The sequence below is a fragment of the Triticum urartu genome, chromosome 5A (assembly GCF_056163025.1).
Source record: "Triticum urartu cultivar PI428250 chromosome 5A, HENAU_Tu73, whole genome shotgun sequence".
Taxonomy (NCBI): Eukaryota; Viridiplantae; Streptophyta; class Magnoliopsida; order Poales; family Poaceae; genus Triticum; species Triticum urartu.
In genome coordinates, this window is record NC_141877.1 from 328,156,736 (window position 1) to 328,170,418 (window position 13,683).

Genomic DNA, 13,683 nt, shown 5'->3' on the forward strand with positions numbered 1-13,683 from the left:
ACCATAGCCTCTCCGATGATGTGTGAGTAGTTTATCTCAGACCTTCGGGTCCATACTTATTAGCTAGATGGCTTCTTCTCTCTCTTTGGATCTCAATACAAAGTTTTCCTTGATCTTCTTGGAGATCTATTCGATGTAACTCTTTTTGCGGTGTGTTTGTCGAGATCCGATGAATTGTGGGTTTATGATCAAGATTATCTATGAACAATATTTGAATCTTCTCTGAATTCTTTTATGTATGATTGGTTATCTTTGCAAGTCTCTTCAAATTATCAGTTTGGTTTGGCCTACTAGATTGATCTTTCTTGCAATGGGAGAAGTGCTTAGCTTTGGGTTCAATCTTGTGGTGCTCGATCCCAGTGACAGTAGGGGAAACGACACGTATTGTATTGTTGACATCGAGGATAAAAAGATGGGGTTTATATCATATTGCATGAGTTTATCCCTCTACATCATGTCATCTTGCTTAAAGCGTTACTCTGTTCTCTTGAACTTAATACTCTAGATGCATGCTGGATAGCGGTCGATGTGTGGAGTAATAGTAGTAGATGCAGGCAGGAGTCAGTCTACTTGTCACGGACGTGATGCCTATATACATGATCATACCTAAATATTCTCATAACTATGCTCAATTCTATCAATTGCTTGACAGTAATTTGTTCACCCACCGTAATACTTATGCTATCTTGAGAGAAGCCACTAGTGAAACCTATGCCCCCCTGGTCTATTTTCCATCATAAAAGTTTCCAATCTATTTTATTTTACAATCTTTACTTTCAATTTATATCATAAAAATACCAAAAATATTTATCTTATTATTATTATCTCTATCAGATCTCACTCTTGCAAGTGGCCGTGAAGGGATTGACAACCCCTTTATCGCGTTGGTTGCGAGGTTCTTATTTGTTTGTGTAGGTACGAGGTGACTCGCGCATGGTCTCCTACTGGATTGATACCTTGGTTCTCAAAAACTGAGGAAAATATTTACGTTGCTTTGCTGCATCAGCCTTTCCTCTTCAAGGGAAAACCAACGCATGCTCAAGAAGTAGCAGCCTATTAGTCCCGACCTTGGTGAAAATTTTGAAACTAACGTTAAGAAGACAAATTGGCCTGAACTGCTCAATTCTCGCAGCCTATGTTTTCTTAGGAAGCAACATTATTGTTCCAAAACTCAAGTGAAATAAGTGAAGCTGTCCAGAGAATAAATCATGGAACATCTGTAACAAATACCCCTTAATAATATGCCAGCATTTTTTATAGAACTCCGCCAGAAATCCATCCGGCCTGGAGCCTTATTATTTTTCATCTGCAAAATGGCTTCAAACACCTCTTTCTCCGAAAATGGGGCAGTCAAAATACCATTCTCATCTGCAGCCAATTGAGGAACATCCTCAATTCTAGACTCATCCAGGGATACGCAATTATCCTCCGGAGGCCCAAACAACTGCTGGTAGTATTCGGTTATGTATAGTTTTAGGTTTTCCTGCCCTAAAATCGTTCCTTCGTCTTGTTCATGCTGAAAGATCATTTTCTTTCTGTGCTTGCCATTAGCGATCATGTGAAAGAATTGTCTGTTCGCACCCCACTGGACGACTTTGCGAACCTTAGCCCGCAGCGCCCACTTCAATTCCTCTTCACGAAGAAGCTCTTTTAATCTCATCTCCGCTTCAAGTTTAGCATTAAGCTCTGAAGTGAGAAGAATTGTGGACTTGGCTTTTAAATCTAGGGACTGAATAAGAGTAAGGAGCCTTTCCTTTTCAACCTTATAAAGCCCGCTAAGATGCTTAGCCCACCCACGCAAAAAAACTCCTCAAGTGCCGTATCTTATTCTGCCAGCGCTCAACCGAAGTTCTACCTCCTGCATCCTTAGCCCATTCCCTGGCTACCAGATCCAAGAAACCTTCTCTTTCAAACCACGCCAGTTCGAAGGAAAAAGAGTTTTTGTTCCCCACGTGGGTTGCCTCACCGGAGTCCACCAGTAATGGTGTGTGGTCCGAAATTCCGCGCGAAAGCGCCTCGACCGTTACCAAGGGGAATTTCTGTTCCCATTCAACGCTGGCAAAGACTCGATCCAACTTCTCAAACATCGGGTTTGGCAATGTATTAGCCCAGGTGAATTTTCTACCCGAAAGCTCAGTCTCTCTCAGATCCAAGCTTTCAATAATGGTATTAAACATAAACAACCACCTACCGTCGAAGTTATCATTGTTCTTTTCCTCTCTCCTAATAATGTTGAAATCACCCCCAACCAAGATTGGAAGCTGCTCAGAACCGCAAAATCGAACTAGATCAGCCAGAAACTCGGGTTTGAGTTCGGGCTATGCGGCACCATATACCGCCACCAGTGCCCAATTGAACCCATCGGCCTTCGATCTAACCCGAAACTTAACTGTGAAATCTCCCATCACAACACTTCGCACTTCCAGCGATTCGCATCTAATTCCAAGTATGATCCCTCCCGATCTTCCTCTCGGAGGAAGGCAGTGCCAATCAAAATCAACACCTCCTGATAAGGTATTGAGAAACTGGGGTGAAAAATTATCTCGACCAGTTTCCAAGAGTGCAATAAAATCCAACTTATAGTCAATGGAAGCATATGCAAGAAACCTTCTTTTAGCCAAGTCTTTCAGACCTCTGCTATTCCAAAAGATTCCTTTCATATTTCGTAATGAAATTTTTTAGAAGTACGGATCCTAGCACTCCTGCACACCGTCGAAGCCGGGTAAATCTTCCGCTTCCACTTGCGTTTAGGTTTGTTTTGATCCTCCACCTGGTCCTCACAACCGGGCTCCGTGGATCTAACTACTTCACCCTCGAGAGCATCATCCTCTTCCTCGGACTCAGGAAAGGATGGTGCAAGGTCCGCACAAAAATTATCCAGTACCCTAACTCCCAACGCATCTATATCGGAGTCATTCATGGGTTTGACCGCTGCTAAGTTTCGAATCAACTCTAACACGCATTCAGCTTCCAAATCTAGGATATCATAAATAGAATTAGAGATTTCACTATCATTACTACCTAGTGAAACTCCTAATTGTTTTGCATTATTAATAATCTCATTATTAGTAAAATGCAAGATCGAATTAGCGGTGTTGACCGACATACCAGTAGTGACCACAATGTCACGAAGCTTGGCCGCCCTCATAGCGCACCTCTGCTGCATGTCGTCAACCTCCAGAATATCCTGGAGCCTGCAACTTATCCGCCGCCCCTCGGATACCGTATCTGAAATCCCACCAAACGCGATGACCTCCTCCCGAGTGGCCTCGCACGAAGTAAAGCCTCCAACCTCACCTTGAACACCGTACGGGGCTGCACCCGTCGGAGGTGAGCTCGGAGGCCTCGTCGACGTCGGCCTCAAATCGAGGCCCTGGGGCACAGACGCGCAAGGGGAGGGAAGTACATGGGCCGCCTGCCCGTACTCCCCGCCCGTCCTGGCCCTCTAGCTGGAAGGCATCGCGGGTGCCACAAGCGGCGCGGCCACCAAGGCTGCTGGAGGAGAGAAAGGAGCCGAGGCCACCTGCCTAGGACCCCCTCCCCTAGGCTCAAGCATCGTCGTCGGCGAGGCCATGGCCGGAGCGGGAGAAAGAGGGGCCTCCTGCCTAGTCTCCTCCCCCCTCCATCGACTGAGCCCCCGAGCACCAGACCCTCAGCAGCAACAAAATCCAGCGGAGGGAGCGTACGCTCCAGCACGTCATCGGACTCCACCCGGTCACTTCATAGTCTGGGAGGAGCAGAAGCCGGCTCAAACAACCCAAATCTCAGCGCATTCATCGGCACTGAAGGGGATGGTGTTGTCCCGTTCCCGGGCATCTGAGAGACGGCCCTCGAACCATTGGACACTTCTCATCTAGTATCATCCACTGGCGCCTCCTTGGCAGTAGAACTATCATCACCCTCATGCATGTCTACATCAGTCACATTGATGGCCTCAGCGAACAACTCGGTATCCTCAAACTCAATATCAAGGGTGAAAATTTCGCCCCTATATGTCCAGTTGAACACATCAGGCACAAACTCAATATCCCGAACACTCACCAACAATCGAGCCACCCCGTGAGCTCGGGTAAAAGGCATATCAACTCTCTCAGTTTTCCCAACTAAAATACCCAGGCTAGCAACAACCCGAGCATCCTGCATCGGCTTCGAGGGAGCCCCTAAAAACGTAACCAAACCTGAGTAAGAGGCTTGCCCTGTGGCTCAACCTTCTTCCACTCATGGAACTCCAGTATACAATCTGTGCCAGGCACTCGGCACAGCCCAAAACTCTGCAAATCCTCAATCGAAGGGAAGTCAACCTTATACATGTTGCCCTCAAGACTGACAAGCTCCCACTGGTAGTCACCTGGAACTAACTCCATAAGCCTCTGCACAATCTGAGCCTCAGAGACATCATATTTGGTAACTTTCACAATCCCAGTGGTCATGCTCTGGGTCTCCTCTGGGATCTCTCGCGCACTAGGAGACTCGAAGAACATCAACTTAGCATAATACACACCATAAATAGTGAGAGTCGGCATCTGATCACGCAAAAGTGGGCACTCCCCATATCATGCGCTGCCTTGAGGCATGTATCACAAAGCTCAGACACGCATTCCGCTATAAAGTGGCCCTTCTCACCACAACGATAGCACATCATCTTCTCCTTCTTGCGTGCCCACTTGGACGCCTTATCAGTATCTGCCATGTCTGTAACCTCAACCGACCCCGTCGCTGGGATCTCAGCCGTAGCCAGTGCGGTGACTATCTCCATAGCCTGACCGGACAAGTCCGACACTAGCCGGGATCGGCCGCCTCCGCAGAATCCGTCTGCTCAACGACGACTGGCGGAGGAGGTTGCCGTTGTCGGCAGCGGCCACCTCGTCCACCACAACCATGGTAACCACTTCGCTGCCGGTAGTTAGGGCCCGATGCCCCTCAACAAAGCCTCCCGGAGGGCCGTAAAAAGGTCTCTCAGCTATACCATCGCTCTGCCAAGTATGACCACAGCCGCCACCCGTCGACGACGAGCCTCGGTGCTGGCCTTCCCCATACACATTGTAGCCATCATCACCCCATTGTCCCCAGGACGGTCCATTAGCGCCACCGTTTATTGTGTCACGGAGCACACCTGGCCCTCCATTAGCATGCAGAGGCGGCGGTGCATGTGTCTGTGCCAGACCAGGCCGCTTCTGCGTCGGCCTCCCGACGTACTGCGGTGGCGGCGCAGCCCGAGGCTGATGGTCAGGCGCCGGTACAGGCACGATGGCAGGCCTAGGCTGCGGCGGCCGTGGCCCTTGCGCAGCGCCGCCCCATCCCGCAGCCGCACCCGGTCCCTGCAGCGGTGGCCGAGGCCCCAGACCGGTCCCGCCCCGACCCACGGTGGTCACCGCTGCCGGTACCTGCACCGGCGGCCTCTGCCCAAGCTGGCCCCCACCTCATCCTGCGGCGACGAGTGCAGCACTGGCCACCACCAGAGGTCTAGGAGATAGTTCCACGGCACCACGGCCTACTCCAGCCGCCGGAGGCCTCAGACCCGGCGCGCCGCCACCGCGTCCCACCCCGGCCGGCACAGTCCCAGCGGCTACCGGACTCTTCTGTCCAGTCGTCGCGCCACCACCACGGCCGAACGGCGCGGTCCCGGCTGGGGGTTTCGGTCTAGGTGGACCCGTGCGGTGTTTACAAACCCTAGATGGCGACAATAGAGAAGAACGAGGACGAGAATGATGATCTGGAGTTGTGCATGCGGCTACGTCACCCGCAGATGCGATCGGCGTTTCCTGGGCCTCATACCCAGGAACGTCAGGTCCAAGTCGTCGTGCCTCGCTGCTCTCATGTTGGGCCACATACCCAGACATGACAGAGCCGGCCTGCCCAGCCACAGGCCCAGGAAGGCCCAGAATAGAATTCAAATGTCTCTCCCGTTCCGCTCGGATCGAGATCGGAGGATCGGCTGCCGCCGCCGCCGGCGACTGCCTCACCGCCGCCCGGCCCTTCTTCTTGCGACGATCAACAGTTTCCACACACCGAAGAAATCACCAAGCGTAAGAGAGGGCAACCTTACCTTAGGTAGCGGCCCCTTCCAAGGTTTCATGGCGGTCGGAGCAGTTCGCCGATGGACTACTCGCCGGAAGACCTCCACCTTGTCAGCCGCACCTAGACCGGTCCAGCCAGCACCCGACGCCGGCACGATCCCGTCGATGCATGCCGCTAGCTCCTCCTCCGAATACCCTACCTTCAAAGATTGACAAACAAAATCAGACGGCGTCGGGGATGCCGCGACCTTACCAGATCCGGCGACGTCCAGGCCGTCTTCCTCGTCGGAGTCGTCAGACTCCAAGCCGGCAAGGGCCCAGAACCGACTTCCTAGCCGGTGAGGGGAAGCACCGGTGGCTGGCACGGGGGCACCCCGATCCCCCACCCCGTTGCCCATCCTCTACAAGCCGACCGTCTCCATAACCGCGAACCCTTAAAAATGGGGAGAATTTCACTTCCCTGGCCTCTGCCTAGACTGCATCCGAAGTGGTGTGAGCAACCTTAATCTTCAGTTGTCGATGAAGATAGTCGACCTGCACCGCAAAGCTTCGTGCACAATTAGCTTCCTCGTGGCCGAATTCCCGCGCTATGTCTTGAAAGTCCAACTTGTTCATCCTCTCAAACCATATTGGTCTAATCAATAGATCCCATTGGACCACGTGCCTAACGTGGCCGGACGGTCAACATGATGTGTGGAAGTGGGCATGGGGTCCACCTATGCCACATCCCACCAACAAAGGACGTACACCTTGATCCCCGCACGGGATTAATAGAGGGGACCTCAATCCCTGTGCCCAATTAACACCGTCGTGGGGGTATGAAGGGATATGCTGCCATGTGGCAGCGATTGCCTGTCGGCGTTTCACATTCCCCCCCCCTATATAAGGGGATGGACAGAGCAGGAGAAGGCTTTACGCTCTCGCCTCTTAGCTCCCTTCTTCTTCATCACACCACTGCTCCACTATCGTCGCACTCGCTGCTCGTTGGGTGCTCCACCACGACACCGCACCATAGCACCACCATGGCCGTTCTAGCTGCCTGATGAAGGATGGCCATGCCGTCAACACCGGCAAAGGAGGCACCGCCGCCCCCGTCAAGGAGAAGGTCACCTCCAAGACCAAGGGAAAATAGATGTCCTACATGGCCACATGCAAATAGCTATATTGCCTTGCTGACTCCCACCATCGCCATCGCGCACTCTCCGTCATCATGGCTGACAACGACGATGTTCGAGCGGAGGTGCTACCATAGCCAGAGCCACGTGAAAGGGTCAACTTCATCCCCTTCCATATCCTTGTATTCTGCAGTCCTATACACTTTTATTGCTTGCAACTCCACCACCTTCCTCCAACTACATTCTGCACATCGCGTGCTTCATCACCTTGTATGAGGCCTTCCTTTGCGTTGAGACGCACTTCAGCTTGTGGAGGAAGTATTTCTGCGTCAAGTTGCAGACCAATGTCCACGAACCTGCGAGTGTGGCAGATCCGACATCAGCAAGCAGGCCGGCTACGGGTATCTACCCTAGGACTTCGTGGAGAAAAACAATAAGTGGCAACAAGAATGGTTCTACATCTCAGATGTAGAGCTTGATAACCGTAGCCAGACTAGGATTGTCACACCCTTTAGGCCGGCTACCCACTTCAGGCGTCATTCCTGGAGCCCTAGAACAATTCGGCAGAGTCCAACTCGACCCAGAGGCTTTGTGACGCCCCGAGACCGATGCGCCAGGTGTCTCCCAGTTATTCGCCGCCATTGCCATGTCTTTCGCTTGCGTGTTGCATCTTGTCGTGTCATCATGTTCATTGCATCATCATGTTTTCAAAACTTGCATTCGTCCGGGTTCCCCCAGTTCCGTCCGTTGTCCGTTCTGAGCCCAGACACACTTGCACGCGCCCGCGGCACCTCCAAAATATCATTTTATAAGTGGTCGGATATGTTCTCGGGATGGGTTGAAAGTTGGCATGCGGTGTTGTTTTGTTGCCGGTAGGCCGCCTGCCAAGTTTCATCGCATTCAGAGTCCGTTTGATGCCCCAACGGATAACTATAGCAGCAATATAGCCGGTCAAACGTCGGACGTTTTCGGTCTCCGGAAACAGTCGCCGGGTCTCTCTCTTCTCTTCTCTCAGCCCAAGGCTTTCTGCACAACCCACTACCTACCGCCAGGTCCAACCTAACCTTTCTCGTCAGCCCGCGGCCCTCCTCGCGCGCGCGTCCGAAAACTGTCCCAAACCCGACCCGGATAGTCATCACCGTTGCGTTCAGATCATCCCCTAACATCTACAAAATATCTCCATTTTGCTTTTGGTCTCCCTAGCCTATTTGTCTGGTGTCGTCCGATTAAGATAGGAGGGACCAAACGCCCCTATCCAAAAACCACTTGTTATAAATCATACCAAATCCCTAACTTCTAGGGATCCTCCTCGCCGCCGCCACACTCCACCTTGTCGTCTCCCACCTCGGGATCCCCCTCTGCTCGCACGCACGTGGGCCAGTGCCGCGCAAGGCCCAGTCGCGCCAGATCTGGCCTGCCTGGCCTCCCACCTCTCCAGCTGGGCTAAAGCCCATGGTGAGCCACCCAAAGCCCAGCGCCCAGCGTTTTCAGCCTGCATATGTTTTTTTCCTTAGCTGCGATTTTATCAATTTCCAGGGAATTGCAGTTTTGTAGATCAGCCCCTAAACTTCATGCATTTAACAACTTCACAACCGTGCATCGGTTTAAAACAAACTTTATATATAAAATGTCTAGAATTTTGTCTAGTTTAATAATATCTAACTTTCATCCATGTTTGAAATGTTTAAAATTTTGTTTGTTTAAATTTGCTCCTATGGCATGTTAAAATGCCTTAATCCATAACTAAATAACCGTAGCTCCGAATTTAACAAACCTTGTATGTAAATGGGGTAGAAAAATGCCTAGTTTAACATGGTGACCTTACTTTGCATGTTTAACAACTCTAAAATATGGTTTAGGGCAGAACAGTACCAAATCCATAAATTGCACATGAGGATTTTCCGGACTTGTGGTTTGTTGTTCCAGCCTCATTTAAACATGCCTAGATAGGTAGTTTTCATTTGCTCCACCTCTTGCCATGATAATCAAAATTTAATATTGTTGAGTACATAAACGGGAGAGAACTAAATAAGTCATGTGGTGTTTCATCAATATGCAACTCGTTGCATATGGAGCTCCACTTAATTGGTAGGTTTGCTTGTGCACTTTGCCATGCCATGCCATGCATCATTAAACCGGACATGCATCATACTTGTTGTGCATCATGCCTTGATTATGTGATGGTTGTTTACTATGTTGTTTGCTTCTTTCCGGTGTTGCTTCTTCGGGTTAGTTCCAATAACGTCGCGTTTGTGAGGATCTGTTCGACTACGTCCGTTTGTCTTCTTCATGGACTCGTTCTTCTTCCTTGCGGTATCTCAGGCAAGATGACCATACCCTCGAAATCACTTCTATCTTTGCTTGCTAGTTGCTCGCTCTATTGCTATGTCGCGATACCTACTATTTGCTATATCATGCCTCCCATATTGCTATTGTTGGAAATATGCCCTAGAGGCAATAATAAAATGGTTATTATTATATTTCCTTGTTCATGATAATTGTCTATTGTTCATGCTATAATTGTGTTATCCGGAAATCGTAATACATGTGTGAATACATAGACCACAACATGTCCCTAGTGAGCCTCTAGTTGACTAGCTCGTTGATCAATAGATGGTTACGGTTTCCTGACCATGGACATTGGATGTCATTGATAACGGGATCACATCATTAGGAGAATGATGTGATGGATAAGACCCAATCCTAAGCATAGCGCAAGATCGTGTAGTTCGTCTGCTAAAGCTTTTCTAATGTCAAGTATCTTTTCCTTAGACCATGAGATTGTGCAACTCCTGGATACTGTAGGAATACTTTGGGTGTGCCAAACGTCACAAGTAACTGGGTGACTATAAAGGTGCACTACGGGTATCTCTGAAAGTGTCTGTTGGGTTGGCACGAATCGAGACTGGGATTTGTCACTCCGTATGACGGAGAGGTATCTCTGGGCCCACTCGGTAAGACATCATCGTAATGAGCTCAATGTGACTAAGGGTTGGTCACGGGATGATGTGTTACGCAACGAGTAAAGTGACTTGCCGGTAACGAGATTGAACGAGGTATTGGGATACCGACGATCGAATCTCGGGCAAGTAATGTACCGATTGACAAAGGGAATTGTATACATGATTGCTTGAATCCTCAACATCGTGGTTCATCCGATGAGATCATCGTGGAACATGTGGGAGCCAACATGGGTATCCAGATCCCGCTGTTGGTTATTGGCTGGAGAGTTGTCTCGGTCATGTCTGCATGGTTCCCGAACCCGTAGGGTCTACACACTTAAGGTTCGATGACGCTAGGGTTATTAGGAAGATTTGTATGTGATTACCGAATGTTGTTCGGAGTCCCGGATGAGATCCCGGATGTCATGAGGAGTTCCGGAATAGTCCGTAGGTGAAGATTTATATATGGGAAGTCATCATACGGTCACCGGAAATATTAAGGGGGTATACCGGTATTGTACTGGACCACCGGAGGGGTTCCGGGGGTCCACCGGGAGGGTCCGCCTGCCCCGGAGGGCCTTATGGGCTGTAGGTGGAAGGTAACCAGCCCCTAGTGGGCTGGGCGCCATTCCCCCTAGGGCCCATGCGCCTAGGGTTTGGGGGAACCCTAAAGGGGGGCGCCCCCCTTGCTTGGGGGGCAAGCCCCCTTCCCCTTGGCCGCCGCCCCCCCTCTAGCTAGATCTCATCTAGAGGGGCCGGCCCCCTTCCCCCTTCTCCCTATAAATAGAGGGGCGAGGGGAGGGTTGCAACACCACATCCAAGGCGCAGCCCCTCCCCTCCCCAACACCTCTCCTCCTCCGCGTGAGCTTAGCGAAGCCCTGCCGGAGAACTGCCACTCCATCACCACCACGCCGTCGTGCTGCTGTTGGAGCCTTCTTCCTCAACCTCTCCCTCCTCCTTGCTGGATCAAGGTGCGGGAGACGTCACTGGGCTGCACGTGTGTTGAACGCGGAGGCGCCGTTGTTCGGTGCTTAGATCGGATTCGGCCGCGATCTAAATCGCTATGTGTACGACTCCTCCAACCGCGTTCTTGCAACGCTTCCGACTCGCGATCTTCAAGGGTATGAAGATGCACTCCCCTCTCGTTGCTAGTTACTCCATAGATTGATCTTGGTGATGCGTAGAAAAATTTTAGTTTCTGCAACAATCCCCAACAGTGGCATCATGAGCTAGGTCTATGTGTAGTTTCTATGCACGAGTAGAACACGAGTTGTTGTGGGCGTCGATTTTGTCAATTTACTTGCCCTTACTAGTATTATCTTGATTCGGTGGCATCGTGGGATGAAGCGGCCCGGACCGACCTTACACGTACGCTTACGTGAGACTGGTTCCACCGACTAACATGCACTAGTTGCATAAGGTGGCTAGCGGGTGTCTATCTCTCCCACTTTAGTCAGATCAGATTCGATGAAAAGGGTCCTTATGAAGGGTAAATAGAAATTGGCATATCATGTTGTGGTTTTGGCGTAGGTAAGAAACGTTCTTGCTAGAAACCTATAGCAGCCACGTAAAAACTTGCAACAACAATTAGAGGATGTCTAACTTGTTCTTGCAGCATATGTCGTGTGATGTGATATGGCCAAAAGGATGTGATGAATGATATATGTGATGTATGAGATTGATCATGTTCTTGTAATAGGAATCACGACTTGCATGTTGATGAGTATGACAACCGGCAGGAGCCATAGGAGTTGTCTTAATTTATTTATGACCTGCGTGTCAACATAAACGTCATGTAATTACTTTACTTTATTGCTAACCGTTAGCCATAGTAGTAGAAGTAATAGTTGGCGAGACAACTTCATGAAGACACAATGATGGAGATCATGATGATGGAGGTCATGGTGTCATACCGGTGACAATGATGATCATGGCGCCCCAAAGATGGAGATTAAAAGGAGCAAAATGATATTGGCCATATCATGTCACTATTTGATTGCATGTGATGTTTATCATGTTTTACATCTTATTTGCTTAGAACGACTGTAGCATAAATAAGATGATCCCTCGCAATAATTTTAAGAAAGTGTTCCCCCTAACGGTGCACCGTTGCTAAGGTCCGTTGTTCCGAAGCACCACGTGATGATCGGGTGTGATAGGTTCTAACGTTCGCATACAACGGGTGTAAGCCAGATTTACACACGCAATACACTTAGGTTGACTTGACGAGCCTAGCATGTACAGACATGGCCTAGGAACACGGAAGACCAAAAGGTCGAACATGAGTCGTATAGAAGATACGATCAACATGAAAATGTTCACCGATGATGACTAGTCCGTCTCACGTGATGATCGGACACGGCCTAGTTGACTCGGATCATGTATCACTTAGATGACTAGAGGGATGTCTATCTGAGTGGGAGTTCATTAAATAATTTGATTAGATGAACTTAATTATCATGAACATAGTCTAAAAATCTTTGCAATATGTCTTGTAGATCAAATGGACCACGCTAATGTTGCCCTCAACTTCAATGCGTTCCTAGAGAAAACCAAGCTGAAAGACGATGGCAGCAACTACACGGACTGGGTCCGTAACCTGAGGATTATCCTCATAGCTGCCAGGAAAGCATATGTCCTTAATGCACCGCTAGGTGAAGCACCTGTTTTCCCAGAAAAACAAGACGTTATGAACGCCTGGCAGACGCGCAGTGATGATTACTCCCTGGTTCAGTGCGGCATGCTTTACAACTTAGAACCGGGGCTCCAAAAGCATTTTGAGCAACACGGAGCATATGAGATGTTCCAAGAGCTGAAAATGGTTTTTCAAGCTCATGCCCGGGTCGAGAGATATGAAGTCTCCGACAAGTTCTACAGTTGTAAGATGGAGGAGAATAGTTCTGTCAGCGAGCACATACTCAAAATGTCTGGGTTGCACAACCGCTTGTCTCAGCTGGGAGTTAATCTCCCGGATTATGCGGTCGTTGACAGAATCCTTCAGTCGCTCCCACCTAGCTACAAGAGCTTTGTGATGAACTTCAATATGCAGGGGATGGAAAAGACCATTCCTGAGGTATATTCAATGCTGAAATCAGCGGAGGTGAAAATCAAAAAGGAACATCAAGTGTTGATGGTGAATAAAACCACTAAGTTCAAGAAAGGCAAGGATAAAAAGAACTTCAAGAAGGACGGCAAGGGAGTTGCCGCGCCCGGTAAGCAAGCTGCCGGGAAGAAGCCAAAGAATGGACCCAAGCCTGAGACTGAGTGCTTTTATTGCAAGGGAAACGGTCATTGGAAGCGGAACTGCCCCAAGTACTTAGCGGATAAGAAGGCCGGTAATGCCAAAGGTATATGTGATCTACATGTTATTGATGTGTACCTAACCAGCGCTCGTAGTAGCTCCTGGGTATTTGATACCGGTGCAGTTGCTCATATTTGTAACTCAAAACAGGAACTGCGGAATAAACGGAGACTGGCGAAGGACGAGGTCACAATGCGCGTCGGGAATGGTTCCAAGGTTGATGTGATCGCCGTCGGCACGCTACCTCTACATTTACCTACGGGATTAGTTTTAAACCTCAATAATTGTTATTTAGTACCAGCTTTGAG

At 49.6% G+C, this 13,683-nt stretch overlaps 1 pseudogene; it reads right to left on the reverse strand.

Annotated features, from left to right (window-relative positions):
* Positions 1-4,746: 4,746 nt before the first annotated feature.
* LOC147971267 (uncharacterized) lies at positions 4,747-6,415 on the reverse strand (annotated as a pseudogene).
* Positions 6,416-13,683: the final 7,268 nt, after the last annotated feature.